The sequence below is a fragment of the Medicago sativa genome, chromosome 8 (genome assembly GCF_051527215.1).
Source record: "Medicago sativa cultivar Bolivia chromosome 8, Bolivia_mono, whole genome shotgun sequence".
Classification (NCBI taxonomy): Eukaryota; Viridiplantae; Streptophyta; class Magnoliopsida; order Fabales; family Fabaceae; genus Medicago; species Medicago sativa.
Genome location: NC_140756.1, coordinates 3,183,499 through 3,208,807, shown reverse-complemented (window position 1 = coordinate 3,208,807; position 25,309 = coordinate 3,183,499).

The following is a 25,309-nucleotide window of genomic DNA, read 5'->3' as shown; positions in this document are numbered from 1 at the left end:
TTAAATCTTAGCGTGTGACAATTCGTTGGATAGGTAAACAACATAACTACGACTTCCATGGGATATTTTTGCATTCTCTAAAAATAAGGCCAAAATGGAGTTTAAGAAAATCTCCTCGTTAATTTTGGACATTGCTCGTTTTCGACCCATTTTTACTAGGAAGGCCATAAAGTGGCCGATTTGTATTGAATCTTAGCATGTGACAATTCGTTGGATAGGTAAACAACATAACTACGACTTCCATGGGATATTTTTGCATTCTCTAAAAATTCGGCCAAAATGGAGGTTAAGAAAATCTCCTCGTTAATTTAGGACATTACTCGTTTTCGACCCATTTTTACTAGGAAGGCCTTAAAGTGGCCGATTTGTATTGAATCTTAGCATGTGACAATTCGTTGGATAGGTAAACAACATAACTACGACTTCCATGGGATATTTTTGCATTCTCTAAAAATACGGCCAAAATGGAGTTTAAGAAAATCTCCTCGTTAATTTTGGACATTGCTCGTTTTCGACCCATTTTTACTAGGAAGGCCATAAAGTGGCCGATTTGTGTTGAATCTTAGCATGTGACAATTCGTTGGATAGGTAAACAACATAACTACGACTTCCATGGGATATTTTTGCATTCTCTAAAAATTTAGCCAAAATGGAGGTTAAGAATATCCCCTCGTTAATTTAGGACATTACTCGTTTTCGACCCTTTTTTATAAGGAAGGCCATAAAGAGGCCGATTTGTATTGAATCTTAGCGTGTGACAATTCGTTGGATAGGTAAACAACATAACTACGACTTCCATGGGATAGTTTTGCATTCTCTAAAAATACAGCCAAAATGGAGTTTAAGAAAATCTCCTCGTTAATTTTGGACATTGCTCGTTTTCGACCCATTTTTACTAGGAAGGCCATAAAGTGGCCGATTTGTATTGAATCTTAGCATGTGACAATTCGTTGGATAGGTAAACAACATAACTACGACTTCCATGGGATATTTTTGCATTCTCTAAAAATTTAGCCAAAATGGAGGTTAAGAAAATCCCCTCGTTAATTTAGGACATTACTCGTTTTCGACCCTTTTTTATAAGGAAGGCCATAAAGAGGCCGATTTGTATTGAATCTTAGCGTGTGACAATTCGTTGGATAGGTAAACAACATAACTACAACTTCCATGGGATATTTTTGCATTCTCTAAAAATACAGCCAAAATGGAGTTTAAGAAAATCTCCTCGTTAATTTTGGACATTGCTCGTTTTCGACCCATTTTTACTAGGAAGGCCATAAAGTGGCCGATTTGTATTGAATCTTAGCATGTGACAATTCGTTGGATAGGTAAACAACATAACTACGACTTCCATGGGAAATTTTTGCATTCTCTAAAAATTCAGCCAAAATGGAGGTTAAGAAAATCTCCTCGTTAATTTGGGACATTACTCGTTTTCGACCCTTTTTTACTAGGAAGGCCATAATGTGGCCGATTTGCATTAAATCTTAGCGTGTGACAATTCGTTGGATAGGTAAACAACATAACTACGACTTCCATGGGATATTTTTGCATTCTCTAAAAATAAGGCCAAAATGGAGTTTAAGAAAATCTCCTCGTTAATTTTGGACATTGCTCGTTTTCGACCCATTTTTACTAGGAAGGCCATAAAGTGGCCGATTTGTATTGAATCTTAGCATGTGACAATTCGTTGGATAGGTAAACAACATAACTACGACTTCCATGGGATATTTTTGCATTCTCTAAAAATTCGGCCAAAATGGAGGTTAAGAAAATCTCCTCGTTAATTTAGGACATTACTCGTTTTCGACCCATTTTTACTAGGAAGGCCTTAAAGTGGCCGATTTGTATTGAATCTTAGCATGTGACAATTCGTTGGATAGGTAAACAACATAACTACGACTTCCATGGGATATTTTTGCATTCTCTAAAAATACGGCCAAAATGGAGTTTAAGAAAATCTCCTCGTTAATTTTGGACATTGCTCGTTTTCGACCCATTTTTACTAGGAAGGCCATAAAGTGGCCGATTTGTGTTGAATCTTAGCATGTGACAATTCGTTGGATAGGTAAACAACATAACTACGACTTCCATGGGATATTTTTGCATTCTCTAAAAATTTAGCCAAAATGGAGGTTAAGAATATCCCCTCGTTAATTTAGGACATTACTCGTTTTCGACCCTTTTTTATAAGGAAGGCCATAAAGAGGCCGATTTGTATTGAATCTTAGCGTGTGACAATTAGTTGGATAGGTAAACAACATAACTACGACTTCCATGGGATAGTTTTGCATTCTCTAAAAATACAGCCAAAATGGAGTTTAAGAAAATCTCCTCGTTAATTTTGGACATTGCTCGTTTTCGACCCATTTTTACTAGGAAGGCCATAAAGTGGCCGATTTGTATTGAATCTTAGCATGTGACAATTCGTTGGATAGGTAAACAACATAATTACGACTTCCATGGGAAATTTTTGCATTCTCTAAAAATTCAGCCAAAATGGAGGTTAAGAAAATCTCCTCATTAATTTGGGACATTACTCGTTTTCGACCCTTTTTTACTTGGAAGGCCATAATGTGGCCGATTTGCATTAAATCTTAGCGTGTGACAATTCGTTGGATAGGTAAACAACATAACTACGACTTCCATGGGATATTTTTGCATTCTCTAAAAATAAGGCCAAAATGGAGTTTAAGAAAATCTCCTCGTTAATTTTGGACATTGCTCGTTTTCGACCCATTTTTACTAGGAAGGCCATAAAGTGGCCGATTTGTATTGAATCTTAGCATGTGACAATTCGTTGGATAGGTAAACAACATAACTACGACTTCCATGGGATATTTTTGCATTCTCTAAAAATTCGGCCAAAATGGAGGTTAAGAAAATCTCCTCGTTAATTTAGGACATTACTCGTTTTCGACCCATTTTTACTAGGAAGGCCTTAAAGTGGCCGATTTGTATTGAATCTTAGCATGTGACAATTCGTTGGATAGGTAAACAACATAACTACGACTTCCATGGGATATTTTTGCATTCTCTAAAAATACGGCCAAAATGGAGTTTAAGAAAATCTCCTCGTTAATTTTGGACATTGCTCGTTTTCGACCCATTTTTACTAGGAAGGCCATAAAGTGGCCGATTTGTGTTGAATCTTAGCATGTGACAATTCGTTGGATAGGTAAACAACATAACTACGACTTCCATGGGATATTTTTGCATTCTCTAAAAATTTAGCCAAAATGGAGGTTAAGAATATCCCCTCGTTAATTTAGGACATTACTCGTTTTCGACCCTTTTTTATAAGGAAGGCCATAAAGAGGCCGATTTGTATTGAATCTTAGCGTGTGACAATTCGTTGGATAGGTAAACAACATAACTACGACTTCCATGGGATAGTTTTGCATTCTCTAAAAATACAGCCAAAATGGAGTTTAAGAAAATCTCCTCGTTAATTTTGGACATTGCTCGTTTTCGACCCATTTTTACTAGGAAGGCCATAAAGTGGCCGATTTGTATTGAATCTTAGCATGTGACAATTCGTTGGATAGGTAAACAACATAACTACGACTTCCATGGGAAATTTTTGCATTCTCTAAAAATTCAGCCAAAATGGAGGTTAAGAAAATCTCCTCATTAATTTGGGACATTACTCGTTTTCGACCCTTTTTTACTTGGAAGGCCATAATGTGGCCGATTTGCATTAAATCTTAGCGTGTGACAATTCGTTGGATAGGTAAACAACATAACTACGACTTCCATGGGATATTTTTGCATTCTCTAAAAATAAGGCCAAAATGGAGTTTAAGAAAATCTCCTCGTTAATTTTGGACATTGCTCGTTTTCGACCCATTTTTACTAGGAAGGCCATAAAGTGGCCGATTTGTATTGAATCTTAGCATGTGACAATTCGTTGGATAGGTAAACAACATAACTACGACTTCCATGGGATATTTTTGCATTCTCTAAAAATTCGGCCAAAATGGAGGTTAAGAAAATCTCCTCGTTAATTTAGGACATTACTCGTTTTCGACCCATTTTTACTAGGAAGGCCTTAAAGTGGCCGATTTGTATTGAATCTTAGCATGTGACAATTCGTTGGATAGGTAAACAACATAACTACGACTTCCATGGGATATTTTTGCATTCTCTAAAAATACGGCCAAAATGGAGTTTAAGAAAATCTCCTCGTTAATTTTGGACATTGCTCGTTTTCGACCCATTTTTACTAGGAAGGCCATAAAGTGGCCGATTTGTATTGAATCTTAGCATGTGACAATTCGTTGGATAGGTAAACAACATAACTACGACTTCCATGGGATATTTTTGCATTCTCTAAAAATTTAGCCAAAATGGAGGTTAAGAAAATCCCCTCGTTAATTTAGGACATTACTCGTTTTCGACCCTTTTTTATAAGGAAGGCCATAAAGAGGCCGATTTGTATTGAATCTTAGCGTGTGACAATTCGTTGGATAGGTAAACAACATAACTACAACTTCCATGGGATATTTTTGCATTCTCTAAAAATACAGCCAAAATGGAGTTTAAGAAAATCTCCTCGTTAATTTTGGACATTGCTCGTTTTCGACCCATTTTTACTAGGAAGGCCATAAAGTGGCCGATTTGTATTGAATCTTAGCATGTGACAATTCGTTGGATAGGTAAACAACATAACTACGACTTCCATGGGAAATTTTTGCATTCTCTAAAAATTCAGCCAAAATGGAGGTTAAGAAAATCTCCTCGTTAATTTGGGACATTACTCGTTTTCGACCCTTTTTTACTAGGAAGGCCATAATGTGGCCGATTTGCATTAAATCTTAGCGTGTGACAATTCGTTGGATAGGTAAACAACATAACTACGACTTCCATGGGATATTTTTGCATTCTCTAAAAATAAGGCCAAAATGGAGTTTAAGAAAATCTCCTCGTTAATTTTGGACATTGCTCGTTTTCGACCCATTTTTACTAGGAAGGCCATAAAGTGGCCGATTTGTATTGAATCTTAGCATGTGACAATTCGTTGGATAGGTAAACAACATAACTACGACTTCCATGGGATATTTTTGCATTCTCTAAAAATTCGGCCAAAATGGAGGTTAAGAAAATCTCCTCGTTAATTTGGGACATTACTCGTTTTCGACCCTTTTTTACTAGGAAGGCCATAATGTGGCCGATTTGCATTAAATCTTAGCGTGTGACAATTCGTTGGATAGGTAAACAACATAACTACGACTTCCATGGGATATTTTTGCATTCTCTAAAAATAAGGCCAAAATGGAGTTTAAGAAAATCTCCTCGTTAATTTTGGACATTGCTCGTTTTCGACCCATTTTTACTAGGAAGGCCATAAAGTGGCCGATTTGTATTGAATCTTAGCATGTGACAATTCGTTGGATAGGTAAACAACATAACTACAACTTCCATGGGATATTTTTGCATTCTCTAAAAATACAGCCAAAATGGAGTTTAAGAAAATCTCCTCGTTAATTTTGGACATTGCTCGTTTTCGACCCATTTTTACTAGGAAGGCCATAAAGTGGCCGATTTGTATTGAATCTTAGCATGTGACAATTCGTTGGATAGGTAAACAACATAACTACGACTTCCATGGGAAATTTTTGCATTCTCTAAAAATTCAGCCAAAATGGAGGTTAAGAAAATCTCCTCGTTAATTTGGGACATTACTCGTTTTCGACCCTTTTTTACTAGGAAGGCCATAATGTGGCCGATTTGCATTAAATCTTAGCGTGTGACAATTCGTTGGATAGGTAAACAACATAACTACGACTTCCATGGGATATTTTTGCATTCTCTAAAAATTAGCCAAAATGGAGGTTAAGAAAATCTCCTCGTTAATTTGGGACATTACTCGTTTTCGACCTTTTTTACTAGGAAGGCCATAATGTGGCCGATTTGCATTGAATCTTAGCGTGTGACAATTTGTTGGATAGGTAAACAACATAACTACGACTTCCATGGGATATTTTTGCATTCTCTAAAAATTCAGCCAAAATGGAGGTTAAGAAAATCTCCTCGTTAATTTGGGACATTACTCGTTTTCGACCTTTTTTACTAGGAAGGCCATAATGTGGCCGATTTGCATTGAATCTTAGCGTGTGACAATTTGTTGGATAGGTAAACCACATAACTACGACTTCCATGGGATATTTTTGCATTCTCTAAAAATTCAGCCAAAATGGAGGTTAAGAAAATCTCCTCGTTAATTTAGGACATTACTCGTTTTCGACCCATTTTTACTAGGAAGGCCATAAAGTGGCCGATTTGTATTGAATCTTAGCATGTGACAATTCGTTGGATAGGTAAACAACATAACTACGACTTCCATGGGATATTTTTGCATTCTCTAAAAATTCAGCCAAAATGGAGGTTAAGAAAATCTCCTCGTTAATTTGGGACATTACTCGTTTTCGACCCTTTTTTACTAGGAAGGCCATAATGTGGCCGATTTGCATTAAATCTTAGCGTGTGACAATTCGTTGGATAGGTAAACAACATAACTACGACTTCCATGGGATATTTTTGCATTCTCTAAAAATAAGGCCAAAATGGAGTTTAAGAAAATCTCCTCGTTAATTTTGGACATTGCTCGTTTTCGACCCATTTTTACTAGGAAGGCCATAAAGTGGCCGATTTGTATTGAATCTTAGCATGTGACAATTCGTTGGATAGGTAAACAACATAACTACGACTTCCATGGGATATTTTTGCATTCTCTAAAAATTCGGCCAAAATGGAGGTTAAGAAAATCTCCTCGTTAATTTAGGACATTACTCGTTTTCGACCCATTTTTACTAGGAAGGCCTTAAAGTGGCCGATTTGTATTGAATCTTAGCATGTGACAATTCGTTGGATAGGTAAACAACATAACTACGACTTCCATGGGATATTTTTGCATTCTCTAAAAATTCAGCCAAAATGGAGGTTAAGAAAATCTCCTCGTTAATTTGGGACATTACTCGTTTTCGACCCTTTTTTACTAGGAAGGCCATAATGTGGCCGATTTGCATTAAATCTTAACGTGTGACAATTCGTTGGATAGGTAAACAACATAACTACAACTTCCATGGGATATTTTTGCATTCTCTAAAAATAAGGCCAAAATGGAGTTTAAGAAAATCTCCTCGTTAATTTTGGACATTGCTCGTTTTCGACCCATTTTTACTAGGAAGGCCATAAAGTGGCCGATTTGTATTGAATCTTAGCATGTGACAATTCGTTGGATAGGTAAACAACATAACTACGACTTCCATGGGATATTTTTGCATTCTCTAAAAATTTAGCCAAAATGGAGGTTAAGAAAATCTCCTCGTTAATTTGGGACATTACTCGTTTTCGACCTTTTTTACTAAAAAGGCCATAATGTGGCCGATTTGCATTGAATCTTAGCGTGAGACAATTCATTGGATAGGTAAACAACATAACTACGACTTCCATGGGATATTTTTGCATTCTCTAAAAATTCAGCCAAAATGGAGGTTAAGAAAATCTCCTCGTTAATTTGGGACATTACTCGTTTTCGACCTTTTTTACTAGGAAGGCCATAATGTGGCCGATTTGCATTGAATCTTAGCGTGTGACAATTTGTTGGATAGGTAAACAACATAACTACGACTTCCATGGGATATTTTTGCATTCTCTAAAAATTCAGCCAAAATGGAGGTTAAGAAAATCTCCTCGTTAATTTAGGACATTACTCGTTTTCGACCCATTTTTACTAGGAAGGCCATAAAGTGGCCGATTTGTATTGAATCTTAGCATGTGACAATTCGTTGGATAGGTAAACAACATAACTACGACTTCCATGGGATATTTTTGCATTCTCTAAAAATTCAGCCAAAATGGAGGTTAAGAAAATCTCCTCGTTAATTTGGGACATTACTCGTTTTCGACCCTTTTTTACTAGGAAGGCCATAATGTGGCCGATTTGCATTAAATCTTAGCGTGTGACAATTCGTTGGATAGGTAAACAACATAACTACGACTTCCATGGGATATTTTTGCATTCTCTAAAAATAAGGCCAAAATGGAGTTTAAGAAAATCTCCTCGTTAATTTTGGACATTGCTCGTTTTCGACCCATTTTTACTAGGAAGGCCATAAAGTGGCCGATTTGTATTGAATCTTAGCATGTGACAATTCGTTGGATAGGTAAACAACATAACTACGACTTCCATGGGATATTTTTGCATTCTCTAAAAATTCGGCCAAAATGGAGGTTAAGAAAATCTCCTCGTTAATTTAGGACATTACTCGTTTTCGACCCATTTTTACTAGGAAGGCCTTAAAGTGGCCGATTTGTATTGAATCTTAGCATGTGACAATTCGTTGGATAGGTAAACAACATAACTACGACTTCCATGGGATATTTTTGCATTCTCTAAAAATTCAGCCAAAATGGAGGTTAAGAAAATCTCCTCGTTAATTTGGGACATTACTCGTTTTCGACCCTTTTTTACTAGGAAGGCCATAATGTGGCCGATTTGCATTAAATCTTAACGTGTGACAATTCGTTGGATAGGTAAACAACATAACTACAACTTCCATGGGATATTTTTGCATTCTCTAAAAATAAGGCCAAAATGGAGTTTAAGAAAATCTCCTCGTTAATTTTGGACATTGCTGGTTTTCGACCCATTTTTACTAGGAAGGCCATAAAGTGGCCGATTTGTATTGAATCTTAGCATGTGACAATTCGTTGGATAGGTAAACAACATAACTACGACTTCCATGGGATATTTTTGCATTCTCTAAAAATTTAGCCAAAATGGAGGTTAAGAAAATCTCCTCGTTAATTTGGGACATTACTCGTTTTCGACCTTTTTTACTAGGAAGGCCATAATGTGGCCGATTTGCATTGAATCTTAGCGTGTGACAATTTGTTGGATAGGTAAACAACATAACTACGACTTCCATGGGATATTTTTGCATTCTCTAAAAATTCAGCCAAAATGGAGGTTAAGAAAATCTCCTCGTTAATTTAGGACATTACTCGTTTTCGACCCATTTTTACTAGGAAGGCCATAAAGTGGCCGATTTGTATTGAATCTTAGCATGTGACAATTCGTTGGATAGGTAAACAACATAACTACGACTTCCATGGGATATTTTTGCATTCTCTAAAAATTCAGCCAAAATGGAGGTTAAGAAAATCTCCTCGTTAATTTGGGACATTACTCGTTTTCGACCCTTTTTTACTAGGAAGGCCATAATGTGGCCGATTTGCATTAAATCTTAGCGTGTGACAATTCGTTGGATAGGTAAACAACATAACTACGACTTCCATGGGATATTTTTGCATTCTCTAAAAATAAGGCCAAAATGGAGTTTAAGAAAATCTCCTCGTTAATTTTGGACATTGCTCGTTTTCGACCCATTTTTACTAGGAAGGCCATAAAGTGGCCGATTTGTATTGAATCTTAGCATGTGACAATTCGTTGGATAGGTAAACAACATAACTACGACTTCCATGGGATATTTTTGCATTCTCTAAAAATTCGGCCAAAATGGAGGTTAAGAAAATCTCCTCGTTAATTTAGGACATTACTCGTTTTCGACCCATTTTTACTAGGAAGGCCTTAAAGTGGCCGATTTGTATTGAATCTTAGCATGTGACAATTCGTTGGATAGGTAAACAACATAACTACGACTTCCATGGGATATTTTTGCATTCTCTAAAAATTCAGCCAAAATGGAGGTTAAGAAAATCTCCTCGTTAATTTGGGACATTACTCGTTTTCGACCCTTTTTTACTAGGAAGGCCATAATGTGGCCGATTTGCATTAAATCTTAACGTGTGACAATTCGTTGGATAGGTAAACAACATAACTACAACTTCCATGGGATATTTTTGCATTCTCTAAAAATAAGGCCAAAATGGAGTTTAAGAAAATCTCCTCGTTAATTTTGGACATTGCTCGTTTTCGACCCATTTTTACTAGGAAGGCCATAAAGTGGCCGATTTGTATTGAATCTTAGCATGTGACAATTCGTTGGATAGGTAAACAACATAACTACGACTTCCATGGGATATTTTTGCATTCTCTAAAAATTTAGCCAAAATGGAGGTTAAGAAAATCTCCTCGTTAATTTGGGACATTACTCGTTTTCGACCTTTTTTACTAAAAAGGCCATAATGTGGCCGATTTGCATTGAATCTTAGCGTGAGACAATTCATTGGATAGGTAAACAACATAACTACGACTTCCATGGGATATTTTTGCATTCTCTAAAAATTCAGCCAAAATGGAGGTTAAGAAAATCTCCTCGTTAATTTGGGACATTACTCGTTTTCGACCTTTTTTACTAGGAAGGCCATAATGTGGCCGATTTGCATTGAATCTTAGCGTGTGACAATTTGTTGGATAGGTAAACAACATAACTACGACTTCCATGGGATATTTTTGCATTCTCTAAAAATTCAGCCAAAATGGAGGTTAAGAAAATCTCCTCGTTAATTTAGGACATTACTCGTTTTCGACCCATTTTTACTAGGAAGGCCATAAAGTGGCCGATTTGTATTGAATCTTAGCATGTGACAATTCGTTGGATAGGTAAACAACATAACTACGACTTCCATGGGATATTTTTGCATTCTCTAAAAATTCAGCCAAAATGGAGGTTAAGAAAATCTCCTCGTTAATTTGGGACATTACTCGTTTTCGACCCTTTTTTACTAGGAAGGCCATAATGTGGCCGATTTGCATTAAATCTTAGCGTGTGACAATTCGTTGGATAGGTAAACAACATAACTACGACTTCCATGGGATATTTTTGCATTCTCTAAAAATAAGGCCAAAATGGAGTTTAAGAAAATCTCCTCGTTAATTTTGGACATTGCTCGTTTTCGACCCATTTTTACTAGGAAGGCCATAATGTGGCCGATTTGTATTGAATCTTAGCATGTGACAATTCGTTGGATAGGTAAACAACATAACTACGACTTCCATGGGATATTTTTGCATTCTCTAAAAATTCGGCCAAAATGGAGGTTAAGAAAATCTCCTCGTTAATTTAGGACATTACTCGTTTTCGACCCATTTTTACTAGGAAGGCCTTAAAGTGGCCGATTTGTATTGAATCTTAGCATGTGACAATTCGTTGGATAGGTAAACAACATAACTACGACTTCCATGGGATATTTTTGCATTCTCTAAAAATTCAGCCAAAATGGAGGTTAAGAAAATCTCCTCGTTAATTTGGGACATTACTCGTTTTCGACCCTTTTTTACTAGGAAGGCCATAATGTGGCCGATTTGCATTAAATCTTAACGTGTGACAATTCGTTGGATAGGTAAACAACATAACTACAACTTCCATGGGATATTTTTGCATTCTCTAAAAATAAGGCCAAAATGGAGTTTAAGAAAATCTCCTCGTTAATTTTGGACATTGCTCGTTTTCGACCCATTTTTACTAGGAAGGCCATAAAGTGGCCGATTTGTATTGAATCTTAGCATGTGACAATTCGTTGGATAGGTAAACAACATAACTACGACTTCCATGGGATATTTTTGCATTCTCTAAAAATTTAGCCAAAATGGAGGTTAAGAAAATCTCCTCGTTAATTTGGGACATTACTCGTTTTCGACCTTTTTTACTAAAAAGGCCATAATGTGGCCGATTTGCATTGAATCTTAGCGTGAGACAATTCATTGGATAGGTAAACAACATAACTACGACTTCCATGGGATATTTTTGCATTCTCTAAAAATTCAGCCAAAATGGAGGTTAAGAAAATCTCCTCGTTAATTTGGGACATTACTCGTTTTCGACCTTTTTTACTAGGAAGGCCATAATGTGGCCGATTTGCATTGAATCTTAGCGTGTGACAATTTGTTGGATAGGTAAACAACATAACTACGACTTCCATGGGATATTTTTGCATTCTCTAAAAATTCAGCCAAAATGGAGGTTAAGAAAATCTCCTCGTTAATTTAGGACATTACTCGTTTTCGACCCATTTTTACTAGGAAGGCCATAAAGTGGCCGATTTGTATTGAATCTTAGCATGTGACAATTCGTTGGATAGGTAAACAACATAACTACGACTTCCATGGGATATTTTTGCATTCTCTAAAAATTCAGCCAAAATGGAGGTTAAGAAAATCTCCTCGTTAATTTGGGACATTACTCGTTTTCGACCCTTTTTTACTAGGAAGGCCATAATGTGGCCGATTTGCATTAAATCTTAGCGTGTGACAATTCGTTGGATAGGTAAACAACATAACTACGACTTCCATGGGATATTTTTGCATTCTCTAAAAATAAGGCCAAAATGGAGTTTAAGAAAATCTCCTCGTTAATTTTGGACATTGCTCGTTTTCGACCCATTTTTACTAGGAAGGCCATAAAGTGGCCGATTTGTATTGAATCTTAGCATGTGACAATTCGTTGGATAGGTAAACAACATAACTACGACTTCCATGGGATATTTTTGCATTCTCTAAAAATTCGGCCAAAATGGAGGTTAAGAAAATCTCCTCGTTAATTTAGGACATTACTCGTTTTCGACCCATTTTTACTAGGAAGGCCTTAAAGTGGCCGATTTGTATTGAATCTTAGCATGTGACAATTCGTTGGATAGGTAAACAACATAACTACGACTTCCATGGGATATTTTTGCATTCTCTAAAAATTCAGCCAAAATGGAGGTTAAGAAAATCTCCTCGTTAATTTGGGACATTACTCGTTTTCGACCCTTTTTTACTAGGAAGGCCATAATGTGGCCGATTTGCATTAAATCTTAACGTGTGACAATTCGTTGGATAGGTAAACAACATAACTACAACTTCCATGGGATATTTTTGCATTCTCTAAAAATAAGGCCAAAATGGAGTTTAAGAAAATCTCCTCGTTAATTTTGGACATTGCTCGTTTTCGACCCATTTTTACTAGGAAGGCCATAAAGTGGCCGATTTGTATTGAATCTTAGCATGTGACAATTCGTTGGATAGGTAAACAACATAACTACGACTTCCATGGGATATTTTTGCATTCTCTAAAAATTTAGCCAAAATGGAGGTTAAGAAAATCTCCTCGTTAATTTGGGACATTACTCGTTTTCGACCTTTTTTACTAAAAAGGCCATAATGTGGCCGATTTGCATTGAATCTTAGCGTGAGACAATTCATTGGATAGGTAAACAACATAACTACGACTTCCATGGGATATTTTTGCATTCTCTAAAAATTCAGCCAAAATGGAGGTTAAGAAAATCTCCTCGTTAATTTGGGACATTACTCGTTTTCGACCTTTTTTACTAGGAAGGCCATAATGTGGCCGATTTGCATTGAATCTTAGCGTGTGACAATTTGTTGGATAGGTAAACAACATAACTACGACTTCCATGGGATATTTTTGCATTCTCTAAAAATTCAGCCAAAATGGAGGTTAAGAAAATCTCCTCGTTAATTTAGGACATTACTCGTTTTCGACCCATTTTTACTAGGAAGGCCATAAAGTGGCCGATTTGTATTGAATCTTAGCATGTGACAATTCGTTGGATAGGTAAACAACATAACTACGACTTCCATGGGATATTTTTGCATTCTCTAAAAATTCAGCCAAAATGGAGGTTAAGAAAATCTCCTCGTTAATTTGGGACATTACTCGTTTTCGACCCTTTTTTACTAGGAAGGCCATAATGTGGCCGATTTGCATTAAATCTTAGCGTGTGACAATTCGTTGGATAGGTAAACAACATAACTACGACTTCCATGGGATATTTTTGCATTCTCTAAAAATAAGGCCAAAATGGAGTTTAAGAAAATCTCCTCGTTAATTTTGGACATTGCTCGTTTTCGACCCATTTTTACTAGGAAGGCCATAATGTGGCCGATTTGTATTGAATCTTAGCATGTGACAATTCGTTGGATAGGTAAACAACATAACTACGACTTCCATGGGATATTTTTGCATTCTCTAAAAATTCGGCCAAAATGGAGGTTAAGAAAATCTCCTCGTTAATTTAGGACATTACTCGTTTTCGACCCATTTTTACTAGGAAGGCCTTAAAGTGGCCGATTTGTATTGAATCTTAGCATGTGACAATTCGTTGGATAGGTAAACAACATAACTACGACTTCCATGGGATATTTTTGCATTCTCTAAAAATTCAGCCAAAATGGAGGTTAAGAAAATCTCCTCGTTAATTTGGGACATTACTCGTTTTCGACCCTTTTTTACTAGGAAGGCCATAATGTGGCCGATTTGCATTAAATCTTAACGTGTGACAATTCGTTGGATAGGTAAACAACATAACTACAACTTCCATGGGATATTTTTGCATTCTCTAAAAATAAGGCCAAAATGGAGTTTAAGAAAATCTCCTCGTTAATTTTGGACATTGCTCGTTTTCGACCCATTTTTACTAGGAAGGCCATAAAGTGGCCGATTTGTATTGAATCTTAGCATGTGACAATTCGTTGGATAGGTAAACAACATAACTACGACTTCCATGGGATATTTTTGCATTCTCTAAAAATTTAGCCAAAATGGAGGTTAAGAAAATCTCCTCGTTAATTTGGGACATTACTCGTTTTCGACCTTTTTTACTAAAAAGGCCATAATGTGGCCGATTTGCATTGAATCTTAGCGTGAGACAATTCATTGGATAGGTAAACAACATAACTACGACTTCCATGGGATATTTTTGCATTCTCTAAAAATTCAGCCAAAATGGAGGTTAAGAAAATCTCCTCGTTAATTTGGGACATTACTCGTTTTCGACCTTTTTTACTAGGAAGGCCATAATGTGGCCGATTTGCATTGAATCTTAGCGTGTGACAATTTGTTGGATAGGTAAACAACATAACTACGACTTCCATGGGATATTTTTGCATTCTCTAAAAATTCAGCCAAAATGGAGGTTAAGAAAATCTCCTCGTTAATTTAGGACATTACTCGTTTTCGACCCATTTTTACTAGGAAGGCCATAAAGTGGCCGATTTGTATTGAATCTTAGCATGTGACAATTCGTTGGATAGGTAAACAACATAACTACGACTTCCATGGGATATTTTTGCATTCTCTAAAAATTCAGCCAAAATGGAGGTTAAGAAAATCTCCTCGTTAATTTGGGACATTACTCGTTTTCGACCCTTTTTTACTAGGAAGGCCATAATGTGGCCGATTTGCATTAAATCTTAGCGTGTGACAATTCGTTGGATAGGTAAACAACATAACTACGACTTCCATGGGATATTTTTGCATTCTCTAAAAATAAGGCCAAAATGGAGTTTAAGAAAATCTCCTCGTTAATTTTGGACATTGCTCGTTTTCGACCCATTTTTACTAGGAAGGCCATAAAGTGGCCGATTTGTATTGAATCTTAGCATGTGACAATTCGTTGGATAGGTAAACAACATAACTACGACTTCCATGGGATATTTTTGCATTCTCTAAAAATTCGGCCAAAATGGAGGTTAAGAAAATCTCCTCGTTAATTTAGGACATTACTCGTTTTCGACCCATTTTTACTAGGAAGGCCTTAAAGTGGCCGATTTGTATTGAATCTTAGCATGTGACAATTCGTTGGATAGGTAAACAACATAACTACGACTTCCATGGGATATTTTTGCATTCTCTAAAAATTCAGCCAAAATGGAGGTTAAGAAAATCTCCTCGTTAATTTGGGACATTACTCGTTTTCGACCCTTTTTTACTAGGAAGGCCATAATGTGGCCGATTTGCATTAAATCTTAACGTGTGACAATTCGTTGGATAGGTAAACAACATAACTACAACTTCCATGGGATATTTTTGCATTCTCTAAAAATAAGGCCAAAATGGAGTTTAAGAAAATCTCCTCGTTAATTTTGGACATTGCTCGTTTTCGACCCATTTTTACTAGGAAGGCCATAAAGTGGCCGATTTGTATTGAATCTTAGCATGTGACAATTCGTTGGATAGGTAAACAACATAACTACGACTTCCATGGGATATTTTTGCATTCTCTAAAAATTTAGCCAAAATGGAGGTTAAGAAAATCTCCTCGTTAATTTGGGACATTACTCGTTTTCGACCTTTTTTACTAAAAAGGCCATAATGTGGCCGATTTGCATTGAATCTTAGCGTGAGACAATTCATTGGATAGGTAAACAACATAACTACGACTTCCATGGGATATTTTTGCATTCTCTAAAAATTCAGCCAAAATGGAGGTTAAGAAAATCTCCTCGTTAATTTGGGACATTACTCGTTTTCGACCTTTTTTACTAGGAAGGCCATAATGTGGCCGATTTGCATTGAATCTTAGCGTGTGACAATTTGTTGGATAGGTAAACAACATAACTACGACTTCCATGGGATATTTTTGCATTCTCTAAAAATTCAGCCAAAATGGAGGTTAAGAAAATCTCCTCGTTAATTTAGGACATTACTCGTTTTCGACCCATTTTTACTAGGAAGGCCATAAAGTGGCCGATTTGTATTGAATCTTAGCATGTGACAATTCGTTGGATAGGTAAACAACATAACTACGACTTCCATGGGATATTTTTGCATTCTCTAAAAATTCAGCCAAAATGGAGGTTAAGAAAATCTCCTCGTTAATTTGGGACATTACTCGTTTTCGACCCTTTTTTACTAGGAAGGCCATAATGTGGCCGATTTGCATTAAATCTTAGCGTGTGACAATTCGTTGGATAGGTAAACAACATAACTACGACTTCCATGGGATATTTTTGCATTCTCTAAAAATAAGGCCAAAATGGAGTTTAAGAAAATCTCCTCGTTAATTTTGGACATTGCTCGTTTTCGACCCATTTTTACTAGGAAGGCCATAAAGTGGCCGATTTGTATTGAATCTTAGCATGTGACAATTCGTTGGATAGGTAAACAACATAACTACGACTTCCATGGGATATTTTTGCATTCTCTAAAAATTTAGCCAAAATGGAGGTTAAGAAAATCTCCTCGTTAATTTGGGACATTACTCGTTTTCGACCTTTTTTACAAAAAAGGCCATAATGTGGCCGATTTGCATTGAATCTTAGCGTGAGACAATTCGTTGGATAGGTAAACAACATAACTACGACTTCCATGGGATATTTTTGCATTCTCTAAAAATTCAGCCAAAATGGAGGTTAAGAAAATCTCCTCGTTAATTTGGGACATTACTCGTTTTCGACCTTTTTTACTAGGAAGGCCATAATGTGGCCGATTTGCATTGAATCTTAGCGTGTGACAATTTGTTGGATAGGTAAACAACATAACTACGACTTCCATGGGATATTTTTGCATTCTCTAAAAATTCGGCCAAAATGGAGGTTAAGAAAATCTCCTCGTTAATTTAGGACATTACTCGTTTTCGACCCATTTTTACTAGGAAGGCCATAAAGTGGCCGATTTGTATTGAATCTTAGAATGTGACAATTCGTTGGATAGGTAAACAACATAACTACGACTTCCATGGGATATTTTTGCATTCTCTAAAAATACGGCCAAAATGGAGTTTAAGAAAATCTCCTCGTTAATTTAGGACATTGCTCGTTTTCGACCCATTTTTACTAGGAAGGCCATAAAGTGGCCGATTTGTATTGAATCTTAGCATGTGACAATTCGTTGGATAGGTAAACAACATAACTACGACTTCCATGGGATATTTTTGCATTCTCTAAAAATTTAGCCAAAATGGAGGTTAAGAAAATCCCCTCGTTAATTTAGGACACTACTCGTTTTCGACCCTTTTTTATAAGGAACGCCATAAAGTGGCCGGTTTGTATTGAATCTTAGCATGGGACAATTCATTGGATAGGTAAACAACATAGCTACGACTTCCATGGGATATTTTTGCATTTTTTAAAAATTCAGCCAAAATGGAGGTTAAGAAAATCTCCTCGTTAATTTGGGACATTACTCGTTTTCGACCCTTTTTTACTAGGAAGGCCATAATGTGGCCGATTTGCATTGAATCTTAGCGTGTGACAATTCGTTGGATAGGTAAACAACATAACAACGACTTCCATTGGATATTTTTGCATTCTCTAAAAATTCGGCCAAAATGGAGGTTAAGAAAATCTCCTCGTTAATTTAGGACATTACTCGTTTTCGACCCATTTTTACTAGGAATGCCTTAAAGTGGCCGATTTGTATTGAATCTTAGCATGTGACAATTCGTTGGATAGGTAAACAACATAACTACGACTTCCATGGGATATTTTTGCATTCTCTAAAAATACGGCCAAAATGGAGTTTAAGAAAATCTCCTCGTTAATTTTGGACATTGCTCGTTTTCGACCCATTTTTACTAGGAAGGCCATAAAGTGGCCGATTTGTATTGAATCTTAGCATGTGACAATTCGTTGGATAGGTAAACAACATAACTACGACTTCCATTGTATATTTTTGCATTCTCTAAAAATTTAGCCAAAATGGAGGTTAAGAAAATCTCCTCGTTAATTTGGGACATTACTCGTTTTCGACCTTTTTTACTAGGAAGGCCATAATGTGGCCGATTTGCATTGAATCTTAGCGTGTGACAATTTGTTGGATAGGTAAACAACATAACTACGACTTCCATGGGATATTTTTGCATTCTCTAAAAATTCAGCCAAAATGGAGGTTAAGAAAATCTCCTCGTTAATTTGGGACATTACTCGTTTTCGACCTTTTTTACTGGGAAGGCCATAATGTGGCCGATTTGCATTGAATCTTAGCGTGTGACAATTCGTTGGATAGGTAAACAACATAACTACGACTTCCATGGGATATTTTTGCATTCTCTAAAAATTCGGCCAAAATGGAGGTTAAGAAAATCCCCTCGTTAATTTAGGACATTACTCGTTTTCGACCCTTTTTTACTAGGAAGGCCATAATGTGGCCGATTTGCATTGAATCTTAGCGTGTGACAATTCGTTGGATAGGTAAACAACATAACTACGACTTCCATGAGATATTTTTGCATTCTCTAAAAATTCGGCCAAAATGGAGGTTAAGAAAATCTCCTCGTTAATTTAGGACATTACTCGTTTTCGACCCATTTTTACTAGGAAGGCCTTAAAGTGGCCGATTTGTATTGAATCTTAGCATGTGACAATTCGTTGGATAGGTAAACAACATAACTACGACTTCCATGGGATATTTTTGCATTCTCTAAAAATACGGCCAAAATGGAGTTTAAGAAAATCTCCTCGTTAATTTTGGACATTGCTCGTTTTCGACCCATTTTTACTAGGAAGGCCATAAAGTGGCCGATTTGTATTGAATCTTAGCATGTGACAATTCGTTGGATAGGTAAACAACATAACTACGACTTCCATTGGATATTTTTGCATTCTCTAAAAATTTAGCCAAAATGGAGGTTAAGAAAATCTCCTCGTTAATTTGGGACATTACTCGTTTTCGACCTTTTTTACTAGGAAGGCCATAATGTGGCCGATTTGCATTGAATCTTAGCGTGTGACAATTCGTTGGATAGGTAAACAACATAACTACGACTTCCATGGGATATTTTTGCATTCTCTAAAAATTCAGCCAAAATGGAGGTTAAGAAAATCTCCTCGTTAATTTGGGACATTACTCGTTTTCGACCTTTTTTACTAGGAAGGCCATAATGTGGCCGATTTGCATTGAATCTTAGCGTGTGACAATTCGTTGGATAGGTAAACAACATAACTACGACTTCCATGGGATATTTTTGCATTCTCTAAAAATTCGGCCAAAATGGAGGTTAAGAAAATCTCCTCGTTAATTTAGGACATTACTCGTTTTCGACCCATTTTTACTAGGAAGGCCATAAAGTGGCCGATTTGTATTGAATCTTAGCATGTGACAATTCGTTGGATAGGTAAACAACATAACTACGACTTCCATGGGATATTTTTGCATTCTCTAAAAATTTAGCCAAAATGGAGGTTAAGAAAATCCCCTCGTTAATTTAGGACATTACTCGTTTTCGACCCTTTTTTATAATGAAGGCCATAAAGTGGCCGGTTTGTACTGAATCTTAGCATGGGACAATTCGTTGTATAGGTAAACAACATAGCTACGACTTCCATGGGATATTTTTGCATTTTTTAAAAATTCAGCCAAAATGGAGGTTAAGAAAATCTCCTCGTTAATTTGGGACATTACTCGTTTTCGACCCTTTTTTACTAGGAAGGCCATAATGTGGCCGATTTGCATTGAATCTTAGCGTGTGACAATTCGTTGGATAGGTAAACAACATAACTACGACTTCCATGAGATATTTTTGCATTCTCTAAAAATTCGGCCAAAATGGAGGTTAAGATAATCTCCTCGTTAATTTAGGACATTACTCGTTTTCGACCCATTTTTACTAGGAAGGCCATAAAGTGGCCGATTTGTATTGAATCTTAGCATGTGACAATTTGTTGGATAGGTAAACAACATAACTACGACTTCCATGGGATATTTTTGCATTCTCTAAAAATTCAGCCAAAATGGAGGTTAAGAAAATCTCCTCGTTAATTTGGAACATTACTCGTTTTCGACCTTTTTTACTAGGAAGGCCATAATGTGGCCGATTTGCATTGAATCTTAGCGTGTGACAATTCGTTGGATAGGTAAACAACATAACAACGACTTCCATTGGATATTTTTGCATTCTCTAAAAATTCGGCCAAAATGGAGGTTAAGAAAATCTCCTCGTTAATTTAGGACATTACTCGTTTTCGACCCATTTTTACTAGGAAGGCCTTAAAGTGGCCGATTTGTATTGAATCTTAGCATGTGACAATTTGTTGGATAGGTAAACAACATAACTACGACTTCCATGGGATATTTTTGCATTCTCTAAAAATACGGCCAAAATGGAGTTTAAGAAAATCTCCTCGTTAATTTTGGACATTGCTCGTTTTCGACCCATTTTTACTAGGAAGGCCATAAAGTGGCCGATTTGTATTGAATCTTAGCATGTGACAATTCGTTGGATAGGTAAACAACATAACTACGACTTCCATTGGATATTTTTGCATTCTCTAAAAATTTAGCCAAAATGGAGGTTAAGAAAATCTCCTCGTTAATTTGGGACATTACTCGTTTTCGACCTTTTTTACTAGGAAGGCCATAATGTGGCCGATTTGCATTGAATCTTAGCGTGTGACAATTCGTTGGATAGGTAAACAACATAACTACGACTTCCATGGGATATTTTTGCATTCTCTAAAAATTCAGCCAAAATGGAGGTTAAGAAAATCTCCTCGTTAATTTGGGACATTACTCGTTTTCGACCTTTTTTACTAGGAAGGCCATAATGTGGCCGATTTGCATTGAATCTTAGCGTGTGACAATTCGTTGGATAGGTAAACAACATAACTACGACTTCCATGGGATATTTTTGCATTCTCTAAAAATTCGGCCAAAATGGAGGTTAAGAAAATCTCCTCGTTAATTTAGGACATTACTCGTTTTCGACCCATTTTTACTAGGAAGGCCATAAAGTGGCCGATTTGTATTGAATCTTAGCATGTGACAATTCGTTGGATAGGTAAACAACATAACTACGACTTCCATGGGATATTTTTGCATTCTCTAAAAATTTAGCCAAAATGGAGGTTAAGAAAATCCCCTCGTTAATTTAGGACATTACTCGTTTTCGACCCTTTTTTATAATGAAGGCCATAAAGTGGCCGGTTTGTACTGAATCTTAGCATGGGACAATTCGTTGTATAGGTAAACAACATAGCTACGACTTCCATGGGATATTTTTGCATTTTTTAAAAATTCAGCCAAAATGGAGGTTAAGAAAATCTCCTCGTTAATTTGGGACATTACTCGTTTTCGACCCTTTTTTACTAGGAAGGCCATAATGTGGCCGATTTGCATTGAATCTTAGCGTGTGACAATTCGTTGGATAGGTAAACAACATAACTACGACTTCCATGAGATATTTTTGCATTCTCTAAAAATTCGGCCAAAATGGAGGTTAAGATAATCTCCTCGTTAATTTAGGACATTACTCGTTTTCGACCCATTTTTACTAGGAAGGCCATAAAGTGGCCGATTTGTATTGAATCTTAGCATGTGACAATTTGTTGGATAGGTAAACAACATAACTACGACTTCCATGGGATATTTTTGCATTCTCTAAAAATTCAGCCAAAATGGAGGTTAAGAAAATCTCCTCGTTAATTTGGAACATTACTCGTTTTCGACCTTTTTTACTAGGAAGGCCATAATGTGGCCGATTTGCATTGAATCTTAGCGTGTGACAATTCGTTGGATAGGTAAACAACATAACAACGACTTCCATTGGATATTTTTGCATTCTCTAAAAATTCGGCCAAAATGGAGGTTAAGAAAATCTCCTCGTTAATTTAGGACATTACTCGTTTTCGACCCATTTTTACTAGGAAGGCCTTAAAGTGGCCGATTTGTATTGAATCTTAGCATGTGACAATTTGTTGGATAGGTAAACAACATAACTACGACTTCCATGGGATATTTTTGCATTCTCTAAAAATACGGCCAAAATGGAGTTTAAGAAAATCTCCTCGTTAATTTTGGACATTGCTCGTTTTCGACCCATTTTTACTAGGAAGGCCATAAAGTGGCCGATTTGTATTGAATCTTAGCATGTGACAATTCGTTGGATAGGTAAACAACATAACTACGACTTCCATTGGATATTTTTGCATTCTCTAAAAATTTAGCCAAAATGGAGGTTAAGAAAATCTCCTCGTTAATTTTGGACATTGCTCGTTTTCGACCCATTTTTACTAGGAAGGCCATAAAGTGGCCGATTTGTATTGAATCTTAGCATGTGACAATTCGTTGGATAGGTAAACAACATAACTACGACTTCCATTGTATATTTTTGCATTCTCTAAAAATTTAGCCAAAATGGAGGTTAAGAAAATCTCCTCGTTAATTTGGGACATTACTCGTTTTCGACCTTTTTTACTAGGAAGGCCATAATGTGGCCGATTTGCATTGAATCTTAGCGTGTGACAATTTGTTGGATAGGTAAACAACATAACTACGACTTCCATGGGATATTTTTGCATTCTCTAAAAATTCAGCCAAAATGGAGGTTAAGAAAATCTCCTCGTTAATTTGGGACATTACTCGTTTTCGACCTTTTTTACTGGGAAGGCCATAATGTGGCCGATTTGCATTGAATCTTAGCGTGTGACAATTCGTTGGATAGGTAAACAACATAACTACGACTTCCATGGGATATTTTTGCATTCTCTAAAAATTCGGCCAAAATGGAGGTTAAGAAAATCCCCTCGTTAATTTAGGACATTACTCGTTTTCGACCCTTTTTTACTAGGAAGGCCATAATGTGGCCGATTTGCATTGAATCTTAGCGTGTGACAATTCGTTGGATAGGTAAACAACATAACTACGACTTCCATGAGATATTTTTGCATTCTCTAAAAATTCGGCCAAAATGGAGGTTAAGAAAATCTCCTCGTTAATTTAGGACATTACTCGTTTTCGACCCATTTTTACTAGGAAGGCCTTAAAGTGGCCGATTTGTATTGAATCTTAGCATGTGACAATTCGTTGGATAGGTAAACAACATAACTACGACTTCCATGGGATATTTTTGCATTCTCTAAAAATACGGCCAAAATGGAGTTTAAGAAAATCTCCTCGTTAATTTTGGACATTGCTCGTTTTCGACCCATTTTTACTAGGAAGGCCATAAAGTGGCCGATTTGTATTGAATCTTAGCATGTGACAATTCGTTGGATAGGTAAACAACATAACTACGACTTCCATTGGATATTTTTGCATTCTCTAAAAATTTAGCCAAAATGGAGGTTAAGAAAATCTCCTCGTTAATTTGGGACATTACTCGTTTTCGACCTTTTTTACTAGGAAGGCCATAATGTGGCCGATTTGCATTGAATCTTAGCGTGTGACAATTCGTTGGATAGGTAAACAACATAACTACGACTTCCATGGGATATTTTTGCATTCTCTAAAAATTCAGCCAAAATGGAGGTTAAGAAAATCTCCTCGTTAATTTGGGACATTACTCGTTTTCGACCTTTTTTACTAGGAAGGCCATAATGTGGCCGATTTGCATTGAATCTTAGCGTGTGACAATTCGTTGGATAGGTAAACAACATAACTACGACTTCCATTGGATATTTTTGCATTCTCTAAAAATTTAGCCAAAATGGAGGTTAAGAAAATCTCCTCGTTAATTTTGGACATTGCTCGTTTTCGACCCATTTTTACTAGGAAGGCCATAAAGTGGCCGATTTGTATTGAATCTTAGCATGTGACAATTCGTTGGATAGGTAAACAACATAACTACGACTTCCATTGTATATTTTTGCATTCTCTAAAAATTTAGCCAAAATGGAGGTTAAGAAAATCTCCTCGTTAATTTGGGACATTACTCGTTTTCGACCTTTTTTACTAGGAAGGCCATAATGTGGCCGATTTGCATTGAATCTTAGCGTGTGACAATTTGTTGGATAGGTAAACAACATAACTACGACTTCCATGGGATATTTTTGCATTCTCTAAAAATTCAGCCAAAATGGAGGTTAAGAAAATCTCCTCGTTAATTTGGGACATTACTCGTTTTCGACCTTTTTTACTGGGAAGGCCATAATGTGGCCGATTTGCATTGAATCTTAGCGTGTGACAATTCGTTGGATAGGTAAACAACATAACTACGACTTCCATGGGATATTTTTGCATTCTCTAAAAATTCGGCCAAAATGGAGGTTAAGAAAATCCCCTCGTTAATTTAGGACATTACTCGTTTTCGACCCTTTTTTACTAGGAAGGCCATAATGTGGCCGATTTGCATTGAATCTTAGCGTGTGACAATTCGTTGGATAGGTAAACAACATAACTACGACTTCCATGAGATATTTTTGCATTCTCTAAAAATTCGGCCAAAATGGAGGTTAAGAAAATCTCCTCGTTAATTTAGGACATTACTCGTTTTCGACCCATTTTTACTAGGAAGGCCTTAAAGTGGCCGATTTGTATTGAATCTTAGCATGTGACAATTCGTTGGATAGGTAAACAACATAACTACGACTTCCATGGGATATTTTTGCATTCTCTAAAAATACGGCCAAAATGGAGTTTAAGAAAATCTCCTCGTTAATTTTGGACATTGCTCGTTTTCGACCCATTTTTACTAGGAAGGCCATAAAGTGGCCGATTTGTATTGAATCTTAGCATGTGACAATTCGTTGGATAGGTAAACAACATAACTACGACTTCCATTGGATATTTTTGCATTCTCTAAAAATTTAGCCAAAATGGAGGTTAAGAAAATCTCCTCGTTAATTTGGGACATTACTCGTTTTCGACCTTTTTTACTAGGAAGGCCATAATGTGGCCGATTT